The sequence below is a fragment of the Ipomoea triloba genome, chromosome 3 (genome assembly GCF_003576645.1).
Source record: "Ipomoea triloba cultivar NCNSP0323 chromosome 3, ASM357664v1".
Lineage (NCBI taxonomy): Eukaryota > Viridiplantae > Streptophyta > Magnoliopsida > Solanales > Convolvulaceae > Ipomoea > Ipomoea triloba.
In genome coordinates this window covers 27,863,582-27,871,247 of record NC_044918.1, presented here as the reverse complement: position 1 = coordinate 27,871,247, position 7,666 = coordinate 27,863,582, and positions in this window count along the sequence as shown.

The window sequence follows — 7,666 nt, the reverse complement described above, 5'->3', positions numbered from 1 at the left end:
CAACTTTTACGCGCTCTAACTAGCAGGTTAAAGCCTCGACTTTGTTGAGATGATTGAGAGCTCTACAAACTACTCCGAAAAGACATACTAATATTCATTGAAGGGCCATAAACTTGTAAATACTCTTCACACAAACTATGAAATAAATTTTTTTTTCATTATCTATACTATAAGTAAAAGTAAAATCCTCCTATCTCATTTTCCCGCCAAAACTTTTGTTGTCAATTAATTAAATATTTTATTGGTCAAATAATTAATAAAGTTTATTTGGTAAGAAAATGTAAAATAATGAAAATTAACTAATATCTATTAATTAGTAATATTGTTTCTATATTCACGTATCAAAACTATTAATAAAAGTAAAATCTTCCCCTTCATCTTTCACGCACAAACTAATATTATTAATTAATTGGTAAAAAAATTAATAACATTTAATTGGTTACAAAATTGTATTTACCAAATTCTGAGAATAATTAAACCATTATAATTGTGAAAAATAATGGAAACAAATTCTGCGTAATTTTATAAGAAAAAAATAATTTATTAATTATTATTTACACCAATAATAATAATTCGAATATTTATCTATACTTCTATATCTAGACTACTATTAATAAAAATAAAATCATCATTTGTTTAATTCTTGCCAAACAATAGTAAAGATAAAATGGAAAAGAAAAATTGATATTACTAATTGGTTGAAAATATAAAAAAGATTCTAATGGAAAAGGAAGGAAATTATGCAAATTGAAAAAAGGAAAAGGATATTACTTATTAACTGAAAATTATTTAAAAACTTTAAAAAAAATTAATTACATTTTCCTTTTGAAAACTTTAAGTTATTTAAACTTTAAAAAAAATTAATTAAACATGGGTTGTTAGATTTTTTATAAAAATTAAAATTAATTCATTCAAATATGGAGGAGGAAGAAAAAACTAAATGCGATATGGTTAAAATGAATATACTTAAGCTATAAGAGTATAATTGCGCATATATTAGTGTAATTGACTAATAATATTTATCTAATAATTATTATGGTAATTAAGCTAAACATTGATCATTGAATTTATTTTTATAATAATTATAATTAAATTATTTCTCATTTTTTCCATATTTATTTTGGTAATAATATAATTACATAAGCCATATTACATATCGATCTTTTTAAGATAATTGTAGACAAACAAGTCATATATTATTCAATTAATTGAGTAATACTTTTGCACTAATCTTATAATCAAATAAATGTACACGTACAATATTATAATTCATTATAATTTCATCTTTATTTTTATTATCTAAATATATAATAAAATATTTATCCGTGCATCGCACGGGTAATTGGATCATTTTTTGCTCTAATTCAAGAAAGGAAAACATCAGAAAACATAATCGATCCAACTAATTTCATCAATTGCGTTATATAATATTCAATGTTATAATTTATGTAATTGAATATCGATCCAAATATTCTTAAAATATTATAACAAATTCATTCCGTGCAACGCACGGACGAAAATACTAGTTTAAATAAGTAATATTAGCATAATCCAGGTTTGTACAATCAACTAATTCTAATTTCTAAACATTCATAATAATTTTGTAAAAAAACACGTAAACCTACTAATTTACAGCGAGGATAAAAACACATTGCAATTAAATAAATTAAAGGAACATTTATATAATATTCTAAGAATTTTAATTTAATACATAAAATAACATTAGACAATATAGGATCATCACGAAATTCATAAATTTTTTCAATAATATTTACCGCATAAATTAAAAATAAATGTGTTATCGGATAATATACACCAGACAAAGCCAAAGTTGCATAATTGAATTCTTTTAATAAGGGTAAATCACATATTTGGTCTCTCAATTATTCGCGAACTGTCAATGTTGCCCCTCGACTCCGTAATCATAAATTTGACCCCCGAAATAAAATAATATTGGATTTAATGACCAGTCTGACGTCTAGACTGCCGCGTCAGTTTGCTTGCATACTGACGTGGCTAAACCCTGACGACCGGTCATTCAATGACCGGTCAAATCTTCACTGCCGCGTTAGTACGCATGCGTACTGACGCAGACTAAACACTGACCGGTCAATTATTCAATGCTGCGTCAGTACGAATGCGTACTGACGTGGCTTAACACTGACCGGTCACTTAAAGACTGGTCACGTTTACTGTGCAGACGTGGCTAACCCAACAACGCGAAATTACACTGAATTAGAACCCCGAAATGCATTTAAGGTATATAGGTGTAACATTTTCGTGTATTTTGTTCTTGTGTTGTAATGTTTGTCATTATCTTTATAGATATCTCTCTATAAATAAGTCATATTACTCGCCGACTACTGGCCCTGCTTTGCTTTTTGTTTATGTTTTCAACTCAATTCCCTTACGGCTACTTTGCGCTTTTTATTCTAGTACTTTGAAAATCAACAACCAGTGATGTTTTTATCACAGGATCTGGTGGTGCTCTTATCATCACCAGATTTTATTTACTGTGTTTCACTTATAATTCGCGATTACAAGTTGATTTATTAGGTGGAGGGGCTGCGAGAAATTGAAAAAATGGGCAGGTTTGCTATAGTATAACGCAATTAATTATGATACATTTACAAATTATTATGTATAATTACAATTTAATACAATATGTCGCAGATATCTGTTCACCCCTCACTGGCCCCATAACACTCCTACGGAAGTGGTGGAAAAGACCTTGAGCTCGATCCTATTGCAGGAGTGAAAACAAACTTTGTTTTTGCAGGAGTGAAAATAAACTTTGGTTTTTACCATGTAAATGTTGGTCCCAAGGGGATGGGGTACAAGTCTANGGTGAATAGACTTGTATAAGATTTTGCAAATCTTTTTCGACCTCTCGTGTGTATTGGACTTAGGATGTTTAGGTCCCTGTACCTCACAAGATGAAGACAAAGTTTTATGTGCAGCGGAAGTGTTATCCCCTTTTTAACTAACACGAGTTTTAGTTAGTTCGAGAGGTGTGATTATATGCAGTGCAGATCGAGAGATAGTTAGCGAGAGATAAAGACAGAAAGTAAATGCGAGAGAGATTTTTAAGTGGTTCGGCCAACCCGCCTATGTCCACTCTTCTTCTAGAAACTCCCTAGAAGGATTGCTCTAAAACTTCCCTGTTTAGTACAATATCGAGCGCTTGAGCTTTGATCACGAAGCCCGCCTCAAGCCTCAGGTTTTTCGCCCCGCTTCTTGTTACTCCACCTCTCGAGCACTTGAGCTTTGATCACCAAGCCCGCCTTAAGCCTCAGGATCTTCACAAGACAGCTCCCAGGTTACTCCGCCTCTTCTTGCCTTCTCCAAGACAAGGTTGTTCTGGTTGTCACAGGTTGAGTGTAACAATCTCCAATCTGACCAAAAGCTTTCGTTGAATGATCTTCCTTGTAGAGTAGCTTTGGTCACCTTCTAGATGTGTAGTAGTTGAAGCTTTGTAACTCTCTCAAAACACTAAGATGTGTTTTCTCGCACTTGTGAATATCAAGGATGATATTCCAGATTAAGCTCTTACACTTTGAACGTTTGAATCAGACACCTCTTATGATAGCTTAGAATTCTCGAACCTCTTTGAACTTGTGTCTTCACGTCCTTATATATGAGAGTTGAGGAATAATTCCGTTGGAGGGAAAATTATTACGTTTGAAATCTGTCTCCCATGCTGATCATGGGACTTGCATATTTTTAGCATGTTTCATGGAGTGGTGGTCTTGTAACTTGAACCTTTTGTCTTGTAGTGAATATCCCATATTCCACTATCTTGAGTCCATGCTTCACTTACTTCTTTTGGTAAAAGTTACTCTTTTTATATTCCCATTGATCCTCGTTTTAGGGAATAAGATCGACCTTTGATTGGTGCATCTTCTATCCGTTTGTTGTGGAGTTCTGACGTGGCATCCACTTCTGGCTGTTCTATGTTCCCATAATACTCTGTCAGCACCTCCTTAATATTTTATCTCCATGATATTCTTCTTCTCCAAACTTAGATTACTTCATCTATGCGTGTTAACTGCCATTTAATTCATTGGAGAAGTGTGTAACACCCCAATTTTCAACTCTTACATTTATTACAAATCCGTAATAATACATCAGCGGAAGCTTACATCTTATCAATAGAAAACTGGGTGCTACCGCCACACCTAGAGTGAATTCTATCACCTCTTTGACAAACTCCACTCTAAGTGCACAGGCTAAACTTACAACACTAACATACTACAACAACATCATAGTAGACCTCAACCTGCACTTCTCTTCTATTCTGAGCTCATCGGCCACAGAGGTACTCACTAAACTGCATCTGATAAAGGGCACAATGAAGTGCAGTTAGCGCGACGGCTAAGTAAGAAAATCCATTGTCACTTTAGAGTAGACAAAGGTTTGAAAACATAGATAATCTGAAAGTTTTATAAAGTTTTACCCATGATTTGAAAATCTACCTGCAACCAAACGATTTATGAATAGCATAAAAGCGTATAAACCTTAAATCTTGTAAAGCTCTTCTCAAATAAGAATAATGGCATAACTTGCCGCTCAAAATCATTTTCATGCCCTTTTTGGACAAGTTTGCAAAATTTTACATTTCCAGGAATTCCATCATTTGCAATAGAACCGCAGCTCTAATGCTTATAATAATCTGAACCGCAGCCCAGAGTAACAACAATTTTCATTTGCAAATAGAACCGCAGCTCTATAATAATCTGAACCGCAGCCCAGAGTAACAATAATTTTCATAGCCAAAAATTCCACTTAGTTTCCCCTGAGTAAGCACTTTGAACATTTCTCAATTCTCCTTCTCAAACCTTGGGCAGTGGCATTTCCCTGCCTTCCCGTCGGTCTCCTTATCCCAACCTAGGGCCATGGCACTCCAGCCCTCCCGTAGGTCCACCCTTATTCCAACCCCGGGTCGTGCATTTAAGCCTTCCCGAAGGTCCCCACCTTGTTCCAGAAACTAAGGGTTTGAAAACATTTTCCTTCCTTCAGTTTTTCTTTCTTAAATCATTTCTTTTGGACATATTTCACAATTGAGTCCAATACTTAAAATTGGTTACCTCATTAGCCCCTGAAGGATTTTCAAAATACTTTCAGTGCCCGCAGGCTTTTCAAACATCATTTCCTCATCACTCTCATGTAAAGTACACACTTACAAAAGTGGTATTTTCCCCAAAAATAAGGTTTTGACAACCCGTTTACCAAAATAGCATACGTTCTGCAACGTAAGTTTTATAAACATTTTTACTTGCCGAAAGGCTTTTCAAGCATAGCTCAAGCACGAGCAAAGATTCGAAGAAAGCATAATTGGACACAAGCTGGTCACTCATCGTATACTTCATCATATACAATACTAGGATATTCTTGGATATACTTCATATTCAAGTCCCATACTTGAAATCAATCCCGCTAGTTATACACTTGTATATTCTACTAACACTACATATATCCATTTCCACTACTATTATAATAATAGTATGAACCCATAGTCAATCATTTATGAATCAATCGATTCATAGCGCCGTTAATATTCACATCCTTAACCTTATTCCTTATCATGAATCTCAGTTCATCGTACAATCCAATCATCATCGGTAATCCATAATCATGGTTCCACAATTAACTAATAATAGATAGTTATCCTTGTCACTATCGACATCAACAACTTCTACCATGATCAACACCATTAGATCATAACTTGAGGATATCGCACCTCCATAATCGATACTTAGCCACCCATAATCCAACAATTGACCTTAATCACTCTTAAACATTAATTATTGTCATTAGTAACTACTAACCTTGTAATCCATCATCGACAACAAGTCAACAACATTATAACATCATTATCAAGTCCTCGAAAGCATTAATACCATTAGTTCGTAACTTGAGGTAAAGTCATTACCTAACCATAATCCAAAGTCGTTCAACAACTATTTCCTCAAAATTCACCATATACAATCTTTATCTCAATATTTCCATATAACAATTTCCTTAATAAACATCGTAATATCATCACCACTCAAACTTCCTTTAAACCATAGTATATTTACCAAAGAGATATTTTAAATCCTCAAGTAAACATCAACAATCCCCAAATCAAAAGAATCACTTCCAAGTTCTTAAAATAATAACCAAAGAGAGAATTCCAACCTCTCCAAATAAATTCTAAAAGAGTAATTCCAATCTTTCAACATAACCACCAAATAGAGAGTATTGCCCATAACAAAGATCTCACAATAATCACCAAAGATAATCCTTCAAATAATTAGTCCCACCTTGATAATATATTAATTACCATTCCGTCTATTCATCCAGTCATTAAACCTTAATAACTATTATCAGTCCTTAATCACTATAATTAGAGCTTAATCACCTTCTGAACTCCATTGTTAATCCATCATTAATTACTAAGTCCTTAATTAAGCTCTAATTACTATCTATGATCATTACAATCATCAGTAATATCCATCCTAACTTTGTCACCATTTCATAACCCATGTATCAACATGTTATAACATCATCATCAGTCTCATAACCTCTTAGGTTCATTACAACCCCATCATCTAAACATCAACAACTAACTATCAAAGCTTAGTTTGATCTCACGAACATCAAACAACCTCATCTTCTAAACATCAATAATCAATAATCAAGCTTACACCATTTAATCTTACTTTCGCGCCCTTGGACGCCCGGTGGACGCACGTTCGCTACCGCGTCCACGGATTCTGCCTATTCTGGACAGTAATTCAGCTTGCGCAGTCCGAAAGATTGAGCCGGTAAAAATAGTTCCCGAACTCTTTTTCACTTGAAATTTTTATGGTAGAACCCTAACTCATAGTACTTGATGTTCATAAAAATTTTTGGTCACCTAGGTTCACGAATTAACACAGAAATTCCATTTTTGCCCTTGGCAGTGTGCTGTCCGAAATTTCTCTCTCTCTGGACCAGTTTTGGAGAAAAATTCGAAAACCATACTTATACTACTCCGATCATTATGAAATTTTATATGTAGGTTCTACACTTATAGAACTACATGTATAAAAAATATTGGATCAAAATACCTTACCGATTTTTCCCAGAAATTCACGGAAGTCACTGCCAGAGACTATCTTAAATTCTTGTCAATATTTTCACAAGTATAAGTCTATATGGGTATAAATATAATAGGTACATGCATATACGGCCATTATCATGTATAAAAACATATTCATAAAACTCCTAATCTCATTATTTACTAGCAATTGTCCACTTTCAAGTAACTAAACCGACTTAAGGGATTTCTTACCTTTCGGGAGTGTACTAATACCGTAGAAGCAACTCTTGGATCTTTCCCCAAATTCACCTTAAAATCCTAGGGTCAAAATCAACACCATAACCACAAATACAAAGAAACTAAGCTTAGATTCATGATCTAGGAAGGAATACAAAGCTTTCTACCGAATAATATTGAAATCTTACCGAACAAATTGGAGAGTTGTGTACAAGCTTGGCTATGGTTTTAATGGAGGAAAATGGTGAAGGAGATGAAGTTGCTCTCTCCCTTTCTCTCTCGTGTGGAATCAGCCAAGGAAGACAAGAATGGAACAAGAGGAATAACATGCTTTGGGACATTATCACTTTTGAGGCAAATGTT